Here is a 9,852-nt window from a genome sequence, read left to right as displayed (position 1 = left end):
CAGAATGATTAAACTTGAAGAATGTTTTTGGGCTCGAGGCGCGGTGCAAAACGAAGGACCCGTGAAAACCTCTGCACGGTCCTGGGAGTGTCACAAAACATTGCCGTCCCGGGGTCCCAGCCTTCTTAAGCCGCCACTGGTCTAGATTCCCCCGCCGTCTAAGACATCGACTATCTCGTTTAAAAAATCGTATATTAAGGATTTTTCGGGTATGCCCGAATTATCCCGTCGGTTTATTTCTACAATATCCTTAGCAGCTATAAAATGTCGTACGTTACCGCACTCTTCTCTTAAATAAGTCCCCCCCGCAAGAAAAACATTTAACGCAATCTTTAAAATTAGTATAATAAAAACCAGCTTTGGATAACAACGTAGCTTCTTTTAAACGATTAATCATAAAGCCTCCATTATTATTAAACCCTTTAGTAAAAGAGCGAAGTCACGCGATCTCGTAACGCATCGACTTTGAACCTGCATCTTCAAGCTCCAGTGTTACGGCGGAGACATTCCCGGTAAAATCATTTTTCAGGAATTTGCAAAAGGAACACGCTTTAACATGCCTTAGTAAAGGAACGTGGTCAGCCATCCAGTCCTCGACGACCCTCTCGCAGGAAAAGCACATAACGTTATCGGTGTGCCCGGTTTAAAAGAAACCCGCTTTAGCTAGCTCGTTTACGTTTAAAAACTTGCAGGGAAAACCTCTGAAACTAGCGATTCTATTTTTCTCAAAATTCATGTTTAGGTTAAAGGGCAACGCAAGTGACCATGCAGGGGGGTAAATTATCTTATAGATAAAAAGAACGACTGCGCATGCGCTATCTGCCATAGCCTTTCCCTCTGTAAAAAAAGCAGAACCATATTTTCCGAATTTATTTTGTATAAATGCGCCTCTCGCGGTTTCTACGCAAAATCCATGCATTCTTTAGTCGCGAAAATGGCCGAGGAAAGTGAAGTCTCCGTGCTTATACCGACAAATCGGATCCTAAACTTCTACAAAATAAATGTAATAAAAAAAGATAAATATTCTGTCGGGGTATAATAGAGAGAAGGGTGTTCCGCTGGTGATTGAGAATTTCATAGAAGGGTGTCCCGCTGGTGATTGAGAATTTCATTCTCAATCACCAGAAGGACACAAAGCTGTAGCTTGGCTCCCGCCGTTCACCCACTGCTTTCCCCCGTTCCTCCCGCCGTTCACCCGCGCCTCTCCCGTTCCTCCCTTAATCACCAGAATTTCTAATCACCAGATTCTCGTTCACCCGCGCCTCTCCCGTTCCTCCCTTAATCACCAGAATTTCTAATCACCAGATCCTTTCCCCCAACCCCCATTCACTGGATACTTTATCTCTCTCGTTCACCAGCTCCTTTCCCCCATTGCTTTCATCCCTTCTAATCACCAGTTGCTTTCCCCCATTGCTTTCATCCCTTCTAATCACCAGTTGCTTTCCCCCATCCCCATTCTCCAGAATTTGTTTTCCTCGCGCAGATTTCTGAAGGATGGAATTTACCCCTCTCTACTCTTAACCCCACACCTCGTTAACCATAATTTCCCCTATCGCTTCCGAACCCCTTAATTTCTAGGATATAAGCAATAATAATAACAAGTTATTTACATTTAATTTTTTATTTTAGAACTTTGTTTACATGTTAGTAGGTACTATCAGATATTCTATTAGATGGTTATCTTGTGCATTACACAATGAAAACAAATTAAAGTAGCTAAGTTTACAGGTTAATTGATTATCTACGAGTAAATTAGTAAAATCTTGTAGTACTTCTGAGGGTGATTTAAAACAGCCAAAATAAGATTTTACTTGATGGTACGAATTAAATTGATCTGGGTACAAAAATAAACCCTCGAAAGGTTTTCCATATAATAATTCGTGAATTTTTTTAAGGTTTTTAACAATAGCTAAGTACATGCATTCGATAACATTTTTATGTTCGTTTAAAAGATTTATTTGAAACCGAATAAAAGCAATTTTTTTTTGGAACTCACCGATTTCGCGAGCTCCCAGATCCAGAACATGACCGTAGGCAGAGTTCAATTTGATGTTGTTGGTCGTGGAGACGACGGATACGTTGTTGTCGCGATAGTCGATGATGTTGTGGGTTAGAGACGATGCTCCGGTTTGCGTAGCGGCGAAAAGCTCTCCCCAAAGAGAGAGTAGATTGGTGAAAGCTTCGGAGGTCAGGAACAGAATATTTTCGTTCGATTTTTTGAAGAAGAGAACTTGTAATTTTGATCCGTCGAAACCAAAAGAAATGTAGACTGATCCTCCTTACGTGATTTTTATGTTGATACGTCTTTCTTTGCCCCTGCGTTTGGATACGGTATGCGTCTCGGCTATAGAAAATGAAAATGTTAAGCCTTTGTCTATTGAAATAGTAATAGTATTAATAAAATAATGCTTACCAATAGATCGTTTTTCCATGTTTACGGTAGATGACGAGAGCAAAGCGGATGCACTTCTTTTCAGTTCAGCGTCTCAGAGAGAAATGACGCATGGGAGATTAATCAATTCCTATCTTGTTGAGATTAATTCATCACGTGATCTAAACTTCAAATAACCCTCAAATTCTATCAGCTGTCTCTCTCTGAGATAACAGTTCTAGACACTCGAAATTAAACCGTCCCGTGCTCGAAACTGCCTCTAATTATTCCCATTGACGTCACATATTAATCCACTTGGAAGAAGTAAAAAACCCATTGTAGTTTCCTCTCGAGAGCTTGTGATGCAATCATATCCTAGAAAACAATACAATTAATAGAAATTAACATAAAATTAGTATACTTTTAATACCATTTTGTGAACTACAGTGAAAAAGTTACAATTTTACGGTAGAAACGTTTTCAAAATACCACAAAATGAACTCAAATAAGAAAATTGTAATTAAAATAATCACTACGGCTATAATTTTAGAAGGTTGTTTCAGGACGGTGATTATGGCAGATGTTTGTACTTCAGTGTCCATATCGGAAATGAAGTTAAATGGAATATTTTGCATAAATAAGTATAAATTTTAGCATAACCCTAATATATTCTCGAGAACTGAACAAGTTCTTTGGGAATAAGAGATAAGCTTACTATCTTCCCCTAGGCCCTATATAAGGGGGTGCCTGAACCGGGGGAACGTCACTCTATTGTTGTTCTTTGTGCGTCTAGTACCAGGATTTTTTTGGAGCGCGCCCTCTCTCTCTACGTAAGTTTATTTTGATTTTTTTTTATCGTAATTTTTTTGAATAAGGTTTAAGTAAATTGGCATAAAAATGAAAGGTGTACAATACCCAGAAATTAATTTAGTTGATACCCCGGAAATGATTATAATCGACTCCCCAGAATTGATTGATATAACTGATAACGAGCTCCCGGAAGTACCCATAGTAACTTTACCCGATTCTCCAGAAATGGAAATAATAGATTTAACTGATACCCAAGATCCTACCCTTTCCTTAACTACAGTAACTGATTCGCTATTGGAACGTTTAAAAGAAATGACAATGGTACGAGATTATCTTAGAGAATATCAACTAACCCATCAAATTTGTTCGCCCCCTATCGTTAATTTACCTTCACCCCTTTTAAGACCTAGTTCTATCCCACCTGACGAAGTACGTTATTCGCCCTCGTATACGCCTATGGATGCTCCCTCACCCTTTCTAGAATCAGATGACACGTGCCACTCTTTATCTTTGGAAGATAATTTTATCACGGCGTCCCCCAGTACGGACAGTATTCAGCGTTTAGCTGAGAACGTACAAGTTGCCCGAAGGGACGCGGAGGAACTTGCAGCCGCAGCCGCAAGAGCAGCCGAAATGTTCGAGGAAGCTAAAGCGTTGTTAGCTGCTCGTACGGCTAGTAGTAGCAGGCCACATCATAATATTTCCCCTCAGCGTAATAATGACCCTATAGCGGTCGCTGGCCCCTCACGAGCTCCGCAATATTCACCTCCACCGTCTCAGACTGCTGAGAAAAACGCGAACTCCGAGAACACAAATTTGGCTGCCCCCACTTCGTCTCCCCCTCAAGTTGGAGGTGGTTTAGTTGAAGTTCCAATAACGCCTCCGTCCTTTCCTAATTTACCAGGTTCTATTAAAATATTAAATAATAATATTCAAAATTTCCCAAATTTCGGACTAATGGGACGAACTTTAAATGTCAGACTAGAAAATAATATAGAAAACGGTATTTATATATTGATGGAAACCCTATTGGAGGACTGTTTGCCTTCAGATATGGTTTCGGTTTCATTCGTGAACGTCACTAACCACGGCTTTCAAATTCACGTCAGTTTCAGGCGTCGGGACCAATTAGACTTGCAATGGTTGATGACGTATATCGATGAAAAAAGCTATAGATCCGAGAACGATGGTAGTTTTTTTGAAGGAATAGTTACGGTTCCGTTTAACCGAGTCAGATTACCGCAAGGAGGAACTAGACCAGTTGGGTTAGGGATTTCCCTCGAAAAAGAGTTTTCTTTTTATAAAAAATGCACCATAACGATAAATAACCCTGATAAAATTTGTTTAGCACGAGCTCTTGTAGTAGCCATAGCTCATAGAGAATACATGGATAATAAAAATGATGGAGAACTTAAAAGAAAATATACTACTATAAGACAGAGTAGAGGAAAAAATATTGAAACGATATTACAGACCCGCGAAGCTAGGACCCTTTTGGTATATTCTGCATTAACAGACGAAGAATGCGCGGGTCCGGACGCTTTAACTCGGTTCCAAGAAATCTTGCCTGAATACAGTATTATCGTTTTTCGATTACGCGATCCCGTACCCTTAGTTATTTTCGGCGACGTCGAAGAAGAGAGGGAACTAGAAGGGCCTCTCCGCAAACGTCTTTATCTTATAAATATTGACAGACATTTCAACGTAATTACTAACCCTAAACCCCTTTCCGCGTTTAATTACTTTTGCGAATAATGTTTAGTAGGTTTTAATCATCTCGCTGACCATAAATGCCTTCTTTTCTGTCACGCTTGTTGTAGAAAACAAGATTGCCTGAAGGAGGTAGATAAAATAACTTGCCAAACATGTTTAAGAGTTTTCCCTAATCAAAATTGTTACGATTACCATTTATCAGGAACCGAGCCCTTATGTAATAAAATTTACGTTTGTAATCTTTGCGGAAAATTTATCAGTATGTTTAAGCGTAAGGCAGTACACGTTTGCGGAGAGACCTATTGTCTTTCGTGTAGTGAGTTTAACCCCGCAGGTCATCTATGTTACATGCAACCTTTAAAGACCGACCGTAAAGATTCTGCCGATAAAACTACTCGTTCTCGAATAAATAGCAATAATAAACGGGTCCACGACTCCGACAATGAACAATCACCACCAACTAAGAGAAGTACTCCAAAAACGGAAGTCTTTGTTTTTTATGACTGGAATGTAAACAAACAAATCGTACTGACGCCAATGCTTTGATTAACGAACCAATTTTATGCGTTTCGCAAAAAGCGTGTAAATTCTGTTTCGAAGAAAAAGATAGTCAGTACGCATGTGCTAAATGCGGTAGTGGTCCTCGGGAGAAAATATTTCTCTCAAAAGACCCCGTTCTAGACTTTCTAGAGTATATTCGTACGCTTAACAGAGTGGCTGATAAGATTATATGTATCGCCCATAACGCTAAAGGTTACGACGCGCAATTTATAGTACGTAAAATGGTCGATTTAATGTGGACCCCTAAAGTCTTGACAGACGGGACCAAATTCATGAATGTACAGTATAAAAAATTAAAATTCTTAGATTCCTTAAATTTTATGCCCTTTGCCCTTTCTCAATTCGTTTCCACATTTGGTTTAGATAATAATTTAAATAAGGGACATTTCCCGCATTTACTGTTTAATACCGTAGACCATGAATTTGATCCAGCTCGTTCGAACGAAACCAATTACGTACTACATAATGACATGCCTCCGATGGACGCGTACGACCCTAATCGTTTAAGCGGTAAGGCCTACGATGAATTTATCCAGTGGTATAACGATTCCCAGTCCGAAGCTTGCAGTAATTCGGACCCCAACTTTAATTATTTTGATTTTAAAAGAGATTTAATCCGGTACTGTCGCCAGGACGTAAACATTCATTTGCAAGGCTGTTTGTCGTATCGTTCTATTTTCATGGATAAATTCGAAATAGACCCGTTCTTAACCGCGATAACGATTGTGGGAGTATGCAGTTTTATCTTTAGGAAACACTTTTTACAGCCCGATACGATTGGTGTAGTCCCCCCTTTCGGCTATCGTATGAACTGCAACCAGAGTTTTGGAGCGATCGAATGGCTTGAATGGGAGTCTCACTTACGGGGGACGGAAATTCAGTCTGCTTTTAATGGATTTGAACCTAGAATTCTTAACATTAACGTAGACGGACTTCTCGATAACGAAGTCTTTCAATATCACGGTTGTTATTATCACGGCTGTAAAAAGTGTTTTCCTATCAATAGAAACTTAGCGTTATACGGCGATCACACTCAGACCCATAATTCGTGATACGCCTCAACCGTTGCTATCACAAACCACTTGAAACAATTGGGATACACGGTCCGAGAAAAATGGGAATGTACCTTCAAAGCTGAGAGGAGTACTAACCCCTCCATCGACGCATATCTTTCTACCGAAAATTTAAAATTTAAAATTAAAGAGCCAATCCGACCCCGCGAAGCCTTTTTCGGAGGACGTACGTCAGCCTTGAAATTACATCACAAGTGTAAAGAGGGGGAGGAAATTAAATACATTGATATTTGTTCACTCTATCCGTGGTGTAACAAGTATTGCAAGTTACCCGTGGGGCACCCTAAAATACATGTAAAAGCTTCTTTCCCTGACATTTCTACCGTAAACGGTTTAATAAAAGCCACAATGTTACCGCCTCAATCTCTCTACCATCCCGTTTTACCCCAAAGAATAGGATCGAAACTAGTGTTTGCCAACTGCCAAAAATGTAGTGAGTCTCGAAACCAGCAGGATTGTCCCCACGAAGACTCAGAACGACAAATAACTGGTACTTGGGTTGCAGATGAGGTACAGTTGGCAATCGAAATTGGTTACAAGATCATTTCTATTCACGAAATTTGGGAATACGAGGTAGTAAAATACGACCCGATATCGAAAGAGGGCGGTCTTTTCTCCGAGTACGTCAACGCGTTTCTTAAACTCAAACAGGAATCCAGCGGCTTACCCACGGGAATAGAGACCGATTAAGAAATACGTTGACGAATATTACGAAAAGGAAGGAGTAAAACTTGATCCTACCAATATTAAAAAGAACCCTGGTCTTCGCACCATCGCGAAGCTTTGTCTTAACTCTTTTTGGGGTCGTTTTGGTTTAAACCCTCGCAAAGACCAATCGGCTATTAATAGCGATCCCAAAACGTTTTTCGATTTATTCTTAGACCCAGACATAGAAGTGAAATCGGTTATTCCCTTAAGTCAAACGCATTGCGTGATCAAGTGGGCGTTTTTGAAAGATATTGATCTTGTTTACCCAAACACGAACGTAGTAATTGCAGCCTATACGACCGCAATGGCTAGGATCACGTTATACTAAGGAGATTAGGCCAGCTTACGTATTATTATGATACGGACAGTTGCATTTATCTAAAAGAACGAGATGGAATAGAGATTGAGACGGGAAACTATCTCGGAGACATGACCGATGAGTTGGAGAAGTACGGAAAAGGTTCGTACATCCAAGAATTGGCAACAGGTGGCGCAAAAAATTACGCCTTTAAAGTACTGAACCCTACGACCGGTAAAGTCTCCTACGAAATGAAAGTCAAAGGGTTCCGTATAAATCATGGCATTAAAGATTTGGTTAATATGGACACGCTTAAAAGATTGATAGCTGTCGACGGAGAAACGAACGAGCCAGTAACCGTACCCCAGCCGAGGCAGATTTTGCGTCTACCCGATCATACGGTCGTTTCCGTCGACCGTACTAAAATATATAGACCCGTCGTAGACAAGGTACGGTTACTGAACGACTTCACTACGGTACCCTACGGCTATAGAGCGAATCTAATTGGTCCTGAGGACGGAGACGTAGAGCCCTCCAATCGCTAATTCTCGCTTAAAATTAGTCTCACTACTCTAAAGTGAATATAGGTTTCAGTCTTACGACTCTAAAGTAAGTATAGTCTTGTGACTCTAATGTGAATATCAAACCTATACGGGGTAAGGGACGAAATAGGTTATTCGAATATATTTTTCCTCCGCTGAAGAGTCCCATAAATTTAACCGAATTTTAATTTACATTTTCATTTGTACGCTAGTACTCGAAGGGAGATTACCATGCAATTTATTCATCCGTTTAATTGCGTAACGGCAGGCCCGAGTCAGAGTGGCAAAAGCTATTTAATTGAATCTATAATTAATCACGAAGAGGAAATGTTTGTTCCGGGTTTCAAAGAAATACATTGGTATTACGGAGAATGGCAAGCTCTATACGATAAAATGAAGCACAGGGTAGTTTTTAAAAAAGGATTGCCTGTTTTATCTGATTATGACGGAAAAGATCCTATATTATTAGTTATCGACGACCAGATGAGCGAGAGTAAAGGTCAAATTGGTGATTTATTCGTGAAAGGGACCCATCACCGTTCTCTAAGCGTTATTTTTATTACACAGAACTTATTCCATCAATCAAAAGATAGCAGAACCATTTCCCTGAATTCGCATTACATAATTTTATTGAAAAGCCCCCGAGACCGTCAGCAAGTGGCTTATCTCGCTAGACAAATGTTCCCTGATAAGTGGCGTTTTGTAGTAGACGCTTACGAAGACGCGACTTCTAGACCTCACGGTTACCTAGTATTCAATTTAACTCAAACTTGTCCCGAAGATCAAAGAGTCTTAACTAATATTTTACCGGGAGAAACGTGCTACGCTTATCTCCCTAAATAAATAGAACTTACATTTCGTAACTTCAATCAGTTATGAATCATGTCTCGTAGAGTACGTATCGAGAGAGACGCTCTCCGATATCTCGGTCGTTGCAAACCCGTTCAAAGAAAAGCCATTTTAGCTAAAGCCGACAAATCCCTCATAGACGCTATCAGTGAATGTATTCATAACACTTTAATTGGTAACGTAAAACTATCAAATACCCAAAAAATCAGGTTATCTCGTCATAAAAATACCCTTCGAAAACTTGCCAGTAAGCGGGTAGCTTGGAAAAAAGAAATTGTTAGTTCAGTGTGGGGGCGGATTTTTCTCGTTTTTTCTACCCGTCGTTTCAACCCTTCTTGGTTCTATATTTGGTAGTAAACAATGAAACACGCCAGAAAAATGATTCTCGTCCCTAGCGGCGTTTTAAAGCCCGACCCGTTCCCGCACCCCCTCGCTCTGACAGTCTCTGAATTAGACGTTAAGATGGACCAAATATTAAATATGAAAGATTTAGACGACTCCTCGAAATGGATTTTATACGAACAAGCTTTAATGAGACACGGAAATCTACGTAAGCTAGCCTCGGCTCCTAAAGAAATCGAAATGGCCCCCGCACTCGGCTCGCTAAGTAGGGACTGGATAGACGATTTGCCTTTGATATATTACCAAAAAGCGCAAAGCATGGTGGATCAGTTGGAAACTGTACCCGAAAGAATACGGTGGGATGAAAACGGGGAGCTCGTAATAAACGGTCGACCTATTAAAGGTTCCAATATTAGCGAAATTGCCAAAGCGTATTTAAATCCTAAAGCCTACCCAAAACCTATCGGATATTTCGCATTTATTTCCAATTTGACCCAATTTAACTCTTCACCGGCGATCCAAGGCTTTCCCTCCCCACTAGCTCCGAGAACCCGACAACGACGTTCTCCCGTTAAGCGCGAGTAT

General features: G+C 40.3%; 1 protein-coding gene across 2 annotated transcripts in view; it reads right to left on the bottom strand.

Moving 5' to 3' along the window:
* Positions 1-1,780: 1,780 nt before the first annotated feature.
* The window catches only part of LOC149926357 (uncharacterized), a 93,889-nt gene continuing 85,817 nt past the window's right edge, over positions 1,781-9,852 (bottom strand). For both annotated transcript variants that reach the window (XR_016474102.1, XR_016474108.1), the window contains 2 exons: positions 2,414-2,746; positions 1,781-2,344 (listed from right to left, as the gene is read on the bottom strand). The gene's annotated coding sequence lies outside the window, so the exon portion shown is untranslated. The remainder of the gene's footprint in view (positions 2,345-2,413; positions 2,747-9,852) is intronic.

The sequence above is a fragment of the Leiobunum rupestre genome, chromosome 9, assembly GCF_980474605.1.
Source record: "Leiobunum rupestre chromosome 9, qqLeiRupe1.1.hap1, whole genome shotgun sequence".
Classification (NCBI taxonomy): domain Eukaryota; kingdom Metazoa; phylum Arthropoda; class Arachnida; order Opiliones; family Sclerosomatidae; genus Leiobunum; species Leiobunum rupestre.
Note: the sequence above shows the minus strand (reverse complement) of the source record. Positions and strands in the feature narration are given on the sequence as shown.